We start from the raw sequence: 16,664 nt of genomic DNA on the forward strand, positions 1-16,664 counted from the left end.
CAACTATCCTCGTCAATCATTCTTCTTTCTCAAACTTGAATGACCTGCGCCTTTCCAATCCGTCTCCCAGTAACCTGCTGCTTGAGCTACTTTCTGTCCGTCACCTGTTCAGATGACGGATCGTCAGCTTATTGCCTCCAATCCATCTACCGTCATTTCATGTCTGTCAGCTGCTGAGACTCAGGCTGATTGATGCGCAGAAGATTGTTTGGTTTGACTTTGATACTGCTCGATATCGCTCCACAGTGTGTCGTTCCCGGCTCTCTGTGATAAAAGCACTCAGCACTGAGCTGAAGGATTAACAGTATTTGGCATGGGTTGTTTTATTTCTTAACACTTCAGTGGAGATGAAAGATTTTAGATCTGAAGATGCTTTTTCAGCTTTTCAGCAGAAATGAAACAGACGCTGTCTGCTCTTTTGACAGAGCTTGTTCTGTAATACACCTATGGTTCAGATGTGATAGAAAAGATAAAGAAAACATACATGGTTCTTATGGTCCCTCTGTGCACAGTGAAGAGCTCCTTGTTTTCTAGAAAAGCCAAAGGGAAGATAGACCAGACAGTGATTGAACTGTGCATTTGAATAATACATGGGAGTTCTGTTACAGGTTGGATTTTCCCTGTACAGGAAACATTATTATCTCTAACACACTCGGGTAGCTCGACTGGAATAAGATGTTATTACAAATTTAGATTCAAACTGTATCTAGTGATGATATATCCTCTTAAAATCCCATCATACATGAGTGTGAAGACTAAAAATAACCCAGCCTTGATATGTGATCAGAGATACTTTCTGGAATTGACTGAGAAAGTAACTTGAATCTTTTAGGAAACAAATCAGTCATGGAAAACGTATTTAGATCATTTACTTAAAGGAGCAGTGGGTAGGATTTAGCAGCATCAAGACGCGTTGTTGCTGATTGCAAACCTTCTCGAATCAATCGCTTCTTTCCTAGCAGAAAGGAGAAACTTTAGTGATCATGAAACGCACAAAAACGTGAAAGGTCCTGTTTAGAGTCAGTGCTTAGTTTGTCTGTTCTGGGCTACTGTAGAAACAGGGCGGTACAACATGGCAGACTCTGTTAAAGAGGACCCACAGTGTCTGTAGATATAAAAGTCTCACCCTGTGGTAACAAAAACATAACATTTCTTATGTTCAGGTGATTATATGCTAATTAAAACACAGTGATGTATATTATACCCATTTCTGCCATATTCTGTAAATAGAGCCTCCTAAATCTTTAAGTAAAACTATCCAGACCACACCATAGTGTACTATTTTACAAATAAAAGTATTGTTTTTGCTGAATGTTTGCTTTATATTTTTACATGGTTGTTTGTATTAACATTCAGGAAGTACTTTAATGTTGTAGTTTGTCTTGATGTAGATAACTGTAACTGTTCTTGGGTAGTTTAATCTGTAACAATCAATTGTTTTTTTTAATCTGATGACATGTTTTTTAATGTGAAATCTTAATCTGTAAAGGAACAAGTAACTCTAGATGTATGGAGATGTAATAAAATAATATTTCCCTTAAAATATATAAAATGTACTGGTACAAGTACCTCAAAACTGTACTGAAAGGTCCAGTGTGTAAGATTTAGGTAGCTTCACTGACAGACTATGGCACAAATTGAATGACATGCATGCCTTATAATATATAATATGCATCATTATGTTTTTGTAACCTTAGAATGAGCCTTTCATATCTAGAGTCGGCAATGTTGAACTGCCATGTTTCCGCAGTAGTCTAAAAAAGACAAACCAAACACTGGCTGGCTGATGACTCACTGGGTGATTTGGCCTTTCATGTTGTTTGGGCGTTTCGTGGTCACTACAGTTTCTCCTTTACAGGGATTCCAATCAGCAACAACACCTAGATCTAGATCTAACACTGCTCTTTTAAGTACAGTAAATGTATTTAGTTGCTATCCACCACAGTGTTTGTCAGCTCAGACTCTGATAAATACTTTTAATTCCTGAGCGATGGTTTTTAGTTCAGTGCAAGGGAGAGAACTTAAAAAGAGCAAAATTCAAACTGTGTACTTCTGATGGGTGGAGGTATTCAAGCAAAGGCAGCAACGCTATAAACTATAATTCATGCATGTAAAGTAGAAATGTTTTTTACATCCAGAGAATTACCATCGATGGGCCTCTGATGTCGACAATAAATCAAAGTATTTCTACCAGTTTCCTGACCTGAAGGGGCAGCTGGTCCATTTCTCATGTCAGAAACACAATGACAAGATGAAGGATGATTTACCCCAGACATGATTGTGAATCTGTAGCACACAAGAGACAGTCTATAGAGAGAGAGCATCATATTTGTTTGTTAGTAACAGACTTTTATTGTGCATAGCTTGAATATTTGTATTCATTTTTAAAATATAAGCTTATGATCAGATTCATTCTAACTTTATCATAAAACATGTCCATAAAGTGTTTAAGAGTGGTCACTTGCAGGTTTCCTAAGATTTAATCATCCACGTAATGCTTTGCAGATCAATAACAAGTGATTATAATTTCAAACCTTCAGGTTGTGAGTCCACATATTTGTGAAGGAAGCTGCTGTGTAACTTCTGTCAGTGGAGTGTGCTTTGTGTATGGCTGCTTTATTAAGCAGGAAGGACTCCTCCCTGCAGGGGAGACATTCAAACTGAATGCCTTATTGTCAAGTGAGGGTTTTCCTCTTTACAGTGAGCATCGAGTCTGAAGGTCATGTAGATGACTCATTAATAAACGTTTGCTGGATGCACGAGTCACAAAATGTCCTTTCTGATATACAATAAGCAGAATACACACTAAATGGGTATATGTCGTGCAAATGTGGCTTCACAACAAGTTCTCATAACTTCTGCATTATGATGGATTGTTGGAAAAAATAAATTCATGTGTGAGTATGCTACTTATTTCTAATAAGAATAACTTCTGGGTTGCTCAGTTGTAAAAAAAAATCTCTGAGGGGCTGGACTACTTATTCACAACTTATTATTATTATTATTTTACATCATGTAAATGCAGACTTGATGGCTTCTTCTAAAGGGACAGTGCATTTATGAAGCGATTACCATGTATAACAGGACAACTAGAGAGGCTCCACAAGGATTTTCCACAACCTGGCAACCTCAAAGTTGTTCCTATATTAATATCCATGAACTATAAATAGTTTAAATTAAATTAAAAAAATAGTTTCAACTTGTTTTAAGTTTCAGGTTTATTTGTTATGTGTAAGTTAATGCAGGGTCAACGATACAATGAAATTTGATGGACAAGAGGAACCGGTAAAATAGTGTAAAAGCACTGCACATAAAAATAAAAATAAGCAAAAGAGTAAAATATAATACTATAAAAAATGTCGGTAAAACAGAATAATATAGAAATACAAAATATAAAATATACTAAAATAGAAAATTAAAAAATATGTGCAAGTGTTCTAATATGTATATACAGGTACATGACTTATTAGAAAGCAGCAGCATGAGGCAACAGGTACTTTGTCTTGGTCTGCAGACTAAATGTTAATGTATGCAAACACATGTTACATTAGCATCTGTCTGTGATTAGTATGGGTTTAATTCATGTAATGTGTTTGTTCAGATGATTCAGTTTGGAAAAAGAATAATGTGGTTTCCCTTAATCATGTTTCAAATTAATTAATTTGAGTTTAAGTGGATTTAAGGATCAATTTCTGCATGTGCAAAAAAACAAGCTCATAATGTCCAAATGACAGTACACCAGCACATAAAATGACATGAAAATGCCTGAAACACAAAGTCACACACTCCTCTCAGTACTATCAGTACTCCAGGAATACAGTCACATGTCAGAGCAGGTTTTGATCCAGAGCTGACAAACCACGGATCACTTTACTCAGTGCCGAGAGCAGCTCATTGAGTGACTGCTGCCAGGGTTAACACAAGTGTCAAAAGCACAGGGCTTAAAGACATTAACTAGGAGAAAGCCATCTGTCAGCCACAGCAGGGCTGCTGGGGACGGTGACATGTGGACGGGCGCGTCCGTGGCCCTTTAAGAAACTCCATGTTTTCGCTACATGATGCGTCAACATAAAAAAAAAAAAAAAAAAAAGCGGATGATGCTGTTATGTAAAAACACGCTGAAGTCGAGCTGTAGTTTGCAGGAGCTTGACTGAGCCTTTAACACGCCTCGCTTCGCTTTCTGGACGTGTATTGCGGTTTAAAGTGGATTGAATGGGCATTTTTACGCGCAGCGCACGGAGGAGCGGCGCAGTTTGGACTTAGAGAAAAAAAAGGAAGAAAAAAAAAAGGCTTCAGCCGATCAGCTCAACATGAGTCGCCCTCCACTCTGTTTTCCTCCTTCACTTGCGGGAAGCGTACACCTGACGCATCACTCTTTGGCCCTGTGGAAGTGATCTTCCTTTCTCAAATCGTCTCTCTTGGGTTTATTTTCCAGTCTGCAAAGCGGTAAGACACAACAGCCTTCAACTCTTATCGCCTTCTCGGGCAAAACTGAAAGTGTCAGACGGGACAAGATCGAGCCATGAGAGGATAATAGTGTGTCAGCTCTCGATAGATAAACAGCTCCTTTCTTGTTGGTTGGAGAAACTTTCCGAGATGTTTTGTTTGCTTCTTGCAGGTGGCACAGTCGTCTTTTGTCGCGTAAATGCGTGGCGTGGAGAGACACGATCGGTTCGAGACTCGCTCCACCACAGCTCGTGATCGCAGAAAATGTCACACGAGCAGCTCCTGTTCCGAGTCTCGACCTCTGCTGAGGAGTTTTGTTTGTTGTTTTGGAGGTTTTGCTGTGACTGTTCGAGGGGTTGTTGTTTGATGGAAGATGAAAGATGTTGGATGGAAAAATAAGTGCAGGAAGTTTTAGTCTGCCAACAGCAGCAGGAAAACGTAGCCAGCAGCTGAGAGAGATACTTAAAGGTCCTTTCTGTTGATTTCTTTTGGATTTAGAGTCGATTAATCTGTTAGTGCACTGACATAGCAACGATGATTAATGCATAATATGTGCAAAAACACCCAAAAAGACACAACAAATGTGAATATTTACTAATCTTTATGCTAGTAAACTGAATATATTTGATTTCTGGACTGAAAGTACATTTACTCATGTACTCAAGTACAGTACGAGGTATTTTAGTGTTTCCTTTTTAATACTTAAGGTACTAAATATTGTCCACTCTATTTATTTTACAGATAGAGATACTTCACTTATTAAGATGTGAAAAAAACCCTAAAGAAATTACATTGCATTTATGTACTTTTGTACCTCAAAAGCAATTTGAGTTAGTTCATCATCAACCCGTTATGGTATTACAATACTTTTTGGAAAAGTATGAATTTAGACATGGATCACTTTTGAGGACGTTTGATGTCCATCCGTCTGTCTGTCTGTCTGTAAGCCCCTCTGATAGACCGGGGAGATGCATGATGTGTGGTAACCCTCTGTGCTGGAAATGTCCAGCTTTGAGAAGGCTTCAGATTGTAGTCTCAACAGTGCTGTTGTTTCCCGTGTAACATGTTTATTCTAGAAAGTGAACAAAGGTTGCATGCTGTTCCACGGTGACAGAAATATTCAGAATTTTTATATCTCAGAAAATCAGTCAGCTTTCCTCTGTTAACTCTCTCATATCAGTTCTAGGTGGAGTATGTGTTTGCCTTATATCTTTGTGTGTTTTACTCAGATATAGACACAGTAGTGTTCAGACATTTTGTCTGTTTTCACAATTAAAAGCTGAAAAGTCAGTCAGTGTGTCCTTTCCCCCACCTTACAACCCTATTAAGATTAAAAAACATGTGTGAAAAGCTGGTCGTCTCCTCCTGTAAAAGCCAGTTGGAAAGTATAGGCTTTGACATGATGTCAGGGTTATAATGCATGACACACAAGTTGCCTAGTGAGTTCTTCAGTATAATGGTGTTTGTTATAAGCCTCTTGTGGACAGAAAAACCTGACAATAGAGCTTCAGTTCTGGAGGTCGTGGTTGATATGTGTCTAGTCAGTTCTCCAGAGCCTGCTTTGACAGGCCTGTCATAGCAACATGTTCAGTGGAGGTGCAGTGCCCACACGTGAGCCATAAAGCTGGATATCAATCATGGACATAATCCCATTATTTCTGAAGAAGTGTCCTATTGTGGCCATAGAGAGGAGGAGGAGGAGGCAGGAGGCAGGAGGAGGAGGAGGCAGGAGGCAGGAGGAGGAGGCGGGAGCGTGCCTCCTGTCACCCAAACACACTGTCCTCCCTGCTATCCCAAAGGAGACAAATACTTCCTGCTCGAGGCCACATGTACTCAGCAGAGGGTTTTAGGTGTTCACATTGTTGTTCACATATTATTATTGTCGTTCATATTATTGTGCGGTTTATCTAAATGCCTAAAGATGTTTTGTTTAGTATTGGAACATATTTCTGAACTTGAAAACAACATCCCACGCAGGCTGAATGACTTTATTGTTCATGCATGGGAAAAGTACACTGGCACATCCCTTTTTTTCCAAAACACTTGTCATAGTCACATTGTTGTTATCCACACAGTGATGTTAAATATTGTCTAACAGGAACTCACACAGCATTTCTTCTTTTGCATTCAGTTGCAAGCTACCTCAGGTCAAAATTACGTATTAACTTATTGTTATTGCTGCCAAACTAAATTACTTCATTTGGGTAAGATTTGCATGGCCGCGTGCCGGACTGTAAATCATTGGGAAACCTGTGTGAAATGTCCAAGCTGGTGGTTTTCCTTCCGAAAGAGTTATAGCGTGATGAAAAGTTGTGCATAGAGTCTTGTAAGATAATTCAGATTTATTATACCTTAGGTCTAACTTGTGTAATTATGGCCATCATTCCAACTGGTAATAATAACATTGTACTCGGTAAGTTATTTGCTGCGGTCGTGGCTGGATTAACCCATGAGGGGGGCCCAGAGGCAGAAATGAACTTCTGGGCTCATAATAATAAAACCCCTCATTCATTCAGGATGTACAACATATGAGGACCAAACTGAAGTAATGAAGGTGTAATTTAAAAGGATTTAAATTTATCTGCTTGCCCCTCACATATTTCTTCCTCGTACTATTCAGCTTCCAGATGAGAGCAGAGATGAGCTGATAAAAGATATTGATTTGCTCATCTGAGTTGCCTTCAATTATTACTTTACCCATTACCCTCAGAGCAATAAGTTTAACATGCACCAACAAGCCGTGCTTTGTGGACTTCTTTTCCCCCAGGTTGTGCCTCTCAGGCTACATACAGGGTGCCTTACCTTGGGTTGTTCCCTTAAAGGAGATAAAAAAGGCACCACTCAGGGCTTAAAAATCCTCTTAATCTAAATGTTTTTATCTCTAGTCAATGTTCTCTTAACATTTACATTTACTTCATAGTGTTTTCTTTATTTACACATTTAGAGGCACACAAACCAATGAAAAATGACCAAATCTTAGCAAACTAACAAAGTCTGGTGAGTAAAATGCTTTTGAAACACTCCTGGTGGAGTTTGAAGTCGTGTGGAGAACAGACCAAAACAGCGTCGTGGCCGTGATGTGCCAAAGACATGCTTGATGGGGGTTTTGGCTTTAAAACACGAGTTCTGGAGCTTCAGGACAGATGTCTAATATTCCCTGTAGGTAGATCTGATGTCGATCTGGGAATATGGCAGAACTGCTAAAAAGGAGTCCGACAAGGCAACAGTCAGATATTAAAAAAACAAAAACAAAACAGGTAGTCAAAAACTGAAGTAAACAGCAAAATGATTGCTGTTGTAAACATGCGCCACAGTTTACAGATGTCTGGGTTCAGCTTTGACCTACTGTATTTACTTAGTTGTGTGTGAAAACAGATTTCCTGCGTTTTGGTTATTAGCGTTGTTTCTGGTGCACGCTTGCAAACGCTTGCAAACACATTTACAAACTCTAACCAAACTGCTGCCCTCATTACCCTTTACCTGATTATCTGACTTTGTTTTTGGTGTCTTCCCAAAGAGCACAGTGTTATCTTCACCAATAGATATGATGACAATATATGAAGATATGATGTGAATAAGACCCAATTTGAAAACTTGAATTATTCTTTGTGGCTACCATATAATTTGCAGAACTTTTTAGAATGCTAATGTTAATTGTGTTTGAATATTTCTCTGGCTTGAATCTTGAGCGTCTTCGCAGCGTATGTGCTGTAGCCTGTGCTCCACTAAAAGCCATTAGCCAGCCCCTCTCCCTCCCTCTCCCTCACTCTCTCATTCCCTGACTCACCCTGGCACAATGCCCGAGACACAGCTGTGAAAATTACAGGTCTGTTTCATGGAAACATAGAAGAAGAGAAGGCGGGGTTGGTGGGGAAGGAAGCAGAAAGAGAGCAGAGACCCAAAGCCCAGCGTCAGCTGTTGTCCAGCCCACAGCTGCAGTGGATGTGGAGCTTTCAGAGCTGGGGTCTTGTTCATGTCTCACACACACTGGGATTGTTTACATGGGCTGGGTGTGTGTGTGTGTGTGTGTGTGTGTGTGTGTGTGTATAAGGGGAGGGTGACATTAAACCCTGTTTGGCTGAGGCCGAAACAGAACAGAAGCCCTCACTGTGACTGACAAACGTCAGGCTCCTTCAGTGAAAAGCACATGGCACCAAGCGTCCTTCAGTTTGGCAGCCAGATGCTAAAATCATGACTGAGGCCCTGGCAGGTGGGCAGGCGGGCGGCCGCTCCCCCCCGTCCTCTCTCCCTCCTCAGCTGGGTTGAAAAATCCTCTATCAGCGAGTCATTGTTCATCATGATGATGACAATCTCTCTCTGTCTCCATTCTCCGTGCTATCTCAATCCATCACTCTCTTGTCTTTTGACCCCCTTCTCCTCCCCTCCATCGCTGTCTCTCACACATCCTCCTAATTTCTCTTCTCCCTTGTTCGCGCCTTCTCTCTCAGAAAGTCTTGTGTCATACGTCTGTATCTTTGAGAAGCTGTCAAGCAAAGAAAAGCAGGAGGGTGAATGTGAAAAATTGCCCCACTTATTTCTACTAAGTTTGACTTTTCTCCTGCTCGATGAGATGTGAGGTGTGAGACTCCCTCTCCACTTTCCCACTCCTCCCTGGTGCTTCGATCTTTTTTTTTTTTTAATTCAGTCTTCATAGCTATCACTCTCTCTATCTGTCTCTTCTCTTTTTTTCTCTTCCCTCTCTTTGCCAGTCAGGCTTGTCTGGCATCTTGCCCCGTCTCTTTAAAGAGGAACAGTAGAAGCAGATAATTACACTTCCTGTCCTGCATCTGCTCTGTAGTGCTGAACTGTCATCTCTACAACTGTAGGCTACATGCTGAAGCTGAGAAATAACAGCTTACTACCTGTTCTGCGGTGCAGCAAACGTATGCTTTTCTGAGATCCTCACATAGTCTGTACTGAAGCTGCCGCAACATAGTTGCCGCATTTTATTTTCTTTATTTTCCCTATTCAAAAGGTGTCTTAACCAACACAAACAATATCTTGGATGATTAAGTTGTTATCACACAAACAAACCAGTCATGTATTAAGTTGTTTCTACCAGCCATGCACGACACAAACCGCTCACACACCCTCTTTATAAAACCTCGGCTAACGTAACACAGTAGTCAGCCAGTTGTGTGATAATGACTGGTTCGAGGGGATAAAGCCTCCTGAATGACTTCACTTTATTACGTGTGTACTGCATGAATCATCATCCATTGAAAACAAATGTCGCTGTAATGTCTAAAAAGTTCTCTTCACCTCACTTCCTCCCCTAATGGTCGGTAAACACATTCATAAGCGCTGGCGGTCCATTTTCAACAGGTGCGATGCTGCACAGATAGTTGCTGCTTTCTTTCTTTCTTTCTTTCTTTCTTTTTTTTAAAAATCAAATCACATTCACAGTTTGGTGGTTTAGAGATTGCATGGTCATCACACATTCGGTGTATAAACACTGTGTGTGACCACAATGACATCACCACAGATGGGTGTTAACTTCTTGAACACCGCTGACCCATTCAAAACTCTGAAAGAAAAATTGTTCACAAGGGACAGAGACAGAAAATTGACCATCACTGACACATGCTGCTTTTAACTGGCGTGATTACTTGATGGAGATGTAGGGTTATATAAAATGGAGCTACAATAAACAGTTTTAGCACAACAATAAATGACTTTTTGGCCATAACATTGACGTCTCATCACCTTTTTATGATTATATGGTGAATTTGTTATAGTTTAGCTTGTATAGTCTAACATCCAGCAGTTAAGAGTGCAGCATTGTCATTCATTTGGACTCCTGGAGTCACTTAATGTATGTAAATCTAATATCCACTCTCTTTTATCTGCTTTCAATGTCTTCCAACTCCTGAAGGGATATCTGTCTCTTTAGTTCCTAAATTCTTCACTACGGTATGTTAGAGAGTTGCTAACTGTGTCTCATAGACAATATAAAAACGGATGTTGTATCCGTCATATCAACCACAGGCTTATGAAGAGCCGTTTTGGTGGCTCTGGCCATCGCCATCTTGGCAGTCCTGCCTCGTTTGCCTCCTGGCTAATCTAAAAGTCATAAAAGATGTGGAGCGTTGGTGAACCTGAGGCAGGATGATGACGCCTGAGTGCTCAAACAAGCGGCCTGTAACGGAACCTACCAGTCAATCAAAGCGCCATGTTGTTAATTATTCAGAACTTTAAGCATTAATATAATTTGAACATATGAAAATAAAAATTCACCTTCTGTATAGTTGTCATGAACGGAGAAATTAGCCAAAGAGACAGAGACTGTTTTTTTGTACCAGGCTGTAAACATGTTTATTTCTGCTGTGAAGTTGGACATTTTAGCATAACAACTTATGGTGACTGAGTCATTCTGCAGCCAGCCTCAAGTGGACGTTTGAGGAACTGCGGTTTTTGGCACTTCCGCATTAAATTAACTTACTGTAAAAGCCACAAAGGTTACCGCTTGGCTTGTCTATGCTGAGCTGCCTGCTCCAGGCGAAAAACAGCGAGCAGTGAGAATAAACCAAGTAGCTGGACATCTAAACATATATTATTATAAAAATATAGGTGACAATAATAATTTGTCTACAAATACAGACAGAAAATTCAATGCTTTCAATTGTTCTTTAACGGCAATTGAAAGGGGAAATATTGAAGATGCTAAATAGACAACTGTGACAGTTACTGGATAATCAAACATTGTCTAACAGTTGCACGTGAATAGAAGAGTCTTAAAGTCAATAAAGTGACTCAATAATATCTCAATATCTTTACTAACGTTATTAGCTGCCATATGCTACTGGTCATACCAGACCAGGTAAGGTTAGATGGTCATGCTTTAAATCTAAAATGTGTCTCTTTAACAGAACAAAATACACACATGAGACATTTTTGTAAACTTTTTGTTCACGGTGCACTGATTCTGTGGCAGCTCCAGGGCAGCAGAATCTGAGCTCTGACTTTCCAGGCAAGCGGAGAAAAAAGGATCAATAAAGAATTACTGTGTTATTTCACTCTCCCCAATGCTATCTCTCCAGCTTTCGATGAAAAATTCATCATTTTCAGTAAATATCTCCTGAGATGAGAGTTTCTGCGGTGAGATCTTGTTGAATGGAGGATACAGGGCCAAATGTAGAGCAGTTTGGAGATGTGAGGTGAAAATGTTCTGGGTATAAAGGACCACATGACTGTTAAGAAATGTTGTTCAGATCAAATCATATTGACTTGCTGAAGGACGACAAGGTGTTTCCCAACATGAGGGACGATCAAGGTGGATAAAAATCAATATCAAGGTGGATTCAAATACTTTTCATGATCCTGAACTGCTTGATCGCTGTCAAGTTGCCGGTGGGTTTCTTGGCATTATTTTAGGAGCCCCTCTTTGCTTGCTTGTGAAGGAGATATTCATATATTTATCTATTCAGTGACAGTTTTACTCAGTGCATTTCTGTGATATTTCAGGCTCCCACCGTGTTGACTTTTGATGATTATTAATGAACTTCACCTGTCTTTATTGGTAATTGCTGGATTGAAATTCCTTTTTTGGAAATGAGCCCAGAAGTTTTAAGTATTCACACTGTTAGGCGGAAATGATTAAAACTCCTGTAATGATCAAAGTAATGAGAACCATACGTTCTGCCAAAGGGAAATGTGCCTTTAAACAAGCAGCTATAATCAATATTCTTATAGTAACCATGGATCAAATGACTGTGTGTGGTGTGAAAGCAGTCACTCGTAGCGATGAATGTACAGATAATTATCAGACGGCTCTACAGTTTCAGATTTATGGAGCTTCTGCTTATGTTGCAGCTAATCACTGCAATATGATTCAAAATGATGAGGTTAAAAACTAAATTTCTTTTCAAAGATTTTTAAATTATTTTATATATACATATGTTATTTGTTTTTTCTCATTTATTTTTCTGATATTTTAATTGGTGTCTGCTGTTCAGTTTAGATCCTCGCTTTATGTTTGTATTATCAAAACTAATGAGTACTAACTAATGAGTGAGTGAGTGCATTTAGTCGTCCTGGTCGGTGTCCTGCCTCTCTCTGCAGTGTGTTTATTGCAGTGCAGGTCAGCTCTCAGCAGTCTATACTCCCTCAGCTTCCCCCGGTGCTCACGCCTCATTAACTCAACACACTCAGCTTGTTTACAGCTGTTAATTACACACTGCAAAGCTGATATTGATGAGAACAATCAGCATTTATCCCAATTAAGCTTGATTCTGACTACATGCTAACTTGATAACATAGTGGCTTTCCAATCAGCTAGTTGTTAAAAGAGACTGAACCTGCTGTTTTGGTGCAGATATAAAGTTTTCCTGCAAGTGAATGTCCAGGAGCTGAGAGGTCACCATTTACATTGCTTGGTGTTTATCAGACTGTAAAAGGCCGATGTTATCCGCGCTTCCTCAAGAAGTAGGCTAATAAATGAGGAGTGGCGACTGATCACTCATCATCATTATTAGATTCCACGTATCATTAAGAGAAGAGGATACAGTTAATGAGACTAATTAAGAGGGATGCATGCTTCTATTTTCTGCTGCCATTAATCTGACTAAAGAAAGACTCTTTGGGGATTTATATCATGATTGCAATACTCATTAGAGAGATGATCTTATACTTGATAGTGATTTCATGTAATGCACTCTATAGTGTGCTTTATACACCGTGAGTTTACAATGATTTTTATATTTTATTTTTCATTTTTAAGTCATCTACTAGTTATTTTCCTAATTAATGAATGAATCATTTAGATAAATGCCCAGCATAACTTATCTGAGCCCAACAAGATGTCTTCAAATGTCTTCAGAATATCACCAAAAAAAAAAAGAAATACTTCACAATTGAGATGCTAAATCAGAGAAAATTGTGAATTGATTATCAATATTGTTGCTGATAGATATCTGAAGATCAACTAATCATGCCAGCTGCATGTTTAATAATGTTTATGCTCCCGTGTATCCCGGTAGCTCCCCTGATAGAGCATGTGCTCCATGTATCAAGGCTAAAGTCCCTATGACAGTGACCCAGGTTTGAACCCAGCCTCAGTCCTTTACTGCACGCCATCCCCTCTCTCTTATTCCCCTGAATTTGCTGTCCATCTTTTCAGCTGTCACTATCAAATAAAGGAAAATGTCTTATATTATATAGAGAGACTTGTGTGTGTGTGTGTTTTAGACACAGTGTGTTTACAATGATCTGTAATATAATTTCTACTATATTTTTAAAGTGATGCTACAGTTCTCAGTATAATGACTTTTCCTACTATCTGTGTATCATTCATAGCAATTTATTGATTTTATTCCTTATTGTATCTTTATTAAGAGAAGATATGATGCTATATATGATTTTATAGTAGTACTTTTGTACATTTATCTAGAGGACCTTTAGTTTTCTTGCATGTGAAAGTCAGGTATCTGACTGTACAGTACATCAGTGTTATCATGGTTTATTGATTATTTTCCTTAATTAAGGCTATCCTTTAATGGCTTTATTAAGAAAGAGGATACATTTTAGCCTAATTAAGAGAAATCCATGCTGATATTTTGAAAGAATCACTGAAATCCTCCTTTAGGTATTTATGTTACAGCATGGATCATCATAGAGAGTTCACAGTGATGATGTTTATTCTGGTGGTACATTGTATTTGATATAATCTTATTACTTCTTTAGTGGTGTGAACTCACCACTGAACTCTGCACTAAAATAGTCCTATCGGACCTATTTTTTCCTAAAGTTTAGAGTCTGCGTATTATCACTAGAACTTCTTCTACTTTCTGCTCATGTTATTTATGTTTTAATCTCATTTTTGTAGCAAATGAAGATTCCTCCGCCTTTAGATGATCACTTTTTGCTGACCTTTTTTTATATATATATTTTTACACATCTCTTATAGAAGAGGTTAAAAAAAAATACCTTAAAGTGTGTGTGAAGGAGGGATTGCTGATGTTTGCAGACACAGTTTAGTCCCTGCAGGAATATTACAGCACCGTGATTTCGTGTTATAGAGGAGGGATGTCCCGGTGCAACGGCGAATGTGAATGCAGGCAGCGCATGAATATTATCTCCAGCATGCCACTTCGGAAGTAGGTCACCGCTCACCGATTTGTTCACCATGTCTCCAGCTACTGTGGGGCTGTTGGGTCCGCGGATCGCTCCCCAGGTCGACAGCCCGACCGGGTAGAAGCTGATCATCCAGCAGGAGCAGGACGGACTGGATATATTATTAATTTTTTTTTAAAATACTGGGGATCTTTTTTATTTCCGACGGGACGCACAAGGTAATGATGAATCGCGGCTGTAATTCCCGTCACAGTTGGGAGATGATCGGATCGGTGGGTAGCCTCTGCTTCTAACAACTCGGCTGTAACACGAGCTCCTTATGATATTGATATTAACCAGCAGCTCCGCTCACCCCCACCTCCAAAAAACTAAACAAAAAAAAAACAAACCCTGCGATTGATCGAGGATATTCGGATGTTTTAGACTCGTTTCCCCCCGTTGAGGAGCTTTTTCCACTTCTCATATCACAGCCTGCACTCCTGCTACGGCATGCTGTCAGATTAACACCGTCCACCAACACCACCAACACCACCACCATGGCCAACTACAAGCTCCAGTAGGCGAGTCCGCTTTTCCACAGCCTTAGATTACAATACACGCATACCGCTGCCTTTCTTTCCTGTTTATTATAAGCCATATAATGAGGGTGTGTTTGTTAACTGTGCTGTGTGCGTGTGTGAGATCCTGCATGGGGGGGTTGGTGAAGGGTGGTGTTGGTGGAGGATGGTTTGTATTGGTGGTGCTGATTTGCTCCAGGAAAAGTGGACTTGGTGATATCTGAAGCGGCACACCAGCTTAGATTCCTGAGAGCTCCTGCCTCAGGGGTTTTTTCTCTCATGATGACAGCTCTACACCACGTCCTTCTTCTGAACGAGGCTGTGTGACAGCCATCTCCACCTCTATATACAGATGAAAGTACAGCCAGTTAATATGCCATCAGGAGGAAGAGGGTTAAATCCATAATGCCAAATTATTAAGTGGGTTTTATGTTGCAATTATGCTCCATTTACTTTAAATGGTGTAAGCGCATTAGGAAGATTTCTGTCATTCTCTGCAGTTTTCAGAAGTAGAAATGTGTCTTTCCCATTCGGTTTTTATCAATCACAAGCGGGTATTCACAAGATGATTAAAATTGATGACATGTAGTGTATCATTTACACAAACTGTCCATGATTTACTGCAAGAGATTAAGCCCAGGGGTCACAGATGATTAGCATGATAGGAGACAATGTTAATTTTTCTGTTTCTAATGATTTGAGCCTGGATATTTTCATCTTTTCATGCCTTCAATGAACTAGTAGTTCTTGATGGGGTGGGGAAAGCACTCTTTAGTTAACATGCTCACAACTCACATCCACGCAGAGGTCATAACCAGCAAGGAGGTGGGATCAGAAATCGACACTGTCAAGCCAAAAAAAGGTGGAAAACACTGGTCTAACTGGTTCCGACCTATTTTAAACAAAGCAAAATGTTTAATCACAGATTGAATTTGTCTTTGAGAGGTGATTAGTTAAAAATAAAGTGATTTTCCCCTCTCACATTGCTTTGTTTGGACACTTTTAAGAGCCCTGAAAGGATAAAACTGTCCAGTATTATAAAAAATAAAGAAATATAGCAGTTTCTGAATATGTTTTGTGCAGTTAATCATCTTGTGACCCCTTCGGTTTCATCTCTTAACCCATCTAAATGCCAAAGCTTCACTTGTCACGTGTCATTTCTTTAACACACCTGTGGGTGTTGTTTAAATTTAAAATGATAAAAAGAAATTGAAGAAACAATCAACTGTATGAGTTTTACCATATGTTTTTAAAAGTAATGAGGATGTATTGTATACAGCCAATAATTAGAGGTTCATCTATACATTTTTAAATTTAAAGGCAAAATCATCCACATTTCTCACATAATGGAGGCTTTTAAATGAAGGATTTTATTTTATAAATGCAGGAAGTGTAGAAAACAGATGCAGGACAATCGCCAACCAGGATCTTTTAAAGTTTATATTTAATCCAAAACAAAATGTCCTTGAACAAATGTTGTGTGTGCATATGTGTGGGTGCGTGCAGCTATTGGTGGTGCTGCTGTGCTGAGTGTGCAAAGTGCCTCTAAAATGGTATCTTGTATTAACTTCCTAAACAGCACGAAAAAGC

At 39.4% G+C, this 16,664-nt stretch overlaps 1 protein-coding gene across 2 annotated transcripts in view; it reads left to right on the forward strand.

The window, feature by feature from the left end:
• The first annotated feature begins 4,064 nt into the window (after positions 1–4,064).
• The window catches only part of bahd1 (bromo adjacent homology domain containing 1), a 29,743-nt gene continuing 17,143 nt past the window's right edge, over positions 4,065–16,664 (forward strand). Inside the window, exon 1 of one of the 2 annotated variants that reach the window (XM_019277123.2) lies at positions 4,065–4,446. The gene's annotated coding sequence lies outside the window, so the exon portion shown is untranslated. Of the gene's footprint in view, positions 4,447–14,489; positions 14,736–16,664 lie in introns of those variants that run through there. The other variant, XM_019277124.2, reaches the window with a different exon arrangement.

This window comes from Larimichthys crocea, chromosome XXIV (assembly GCF_000972845.2).
Source record: "Larimichthys crocea isolate SSNF chromosome XXIV, L_crocea_2.0, whole genome shotgun sequence".
Lineage (NCBI taxonomy): Eukaryota > Metazoa > Chordata > Actinopteri > Sciaenidae > Larimichthys > Larimichthys crocea.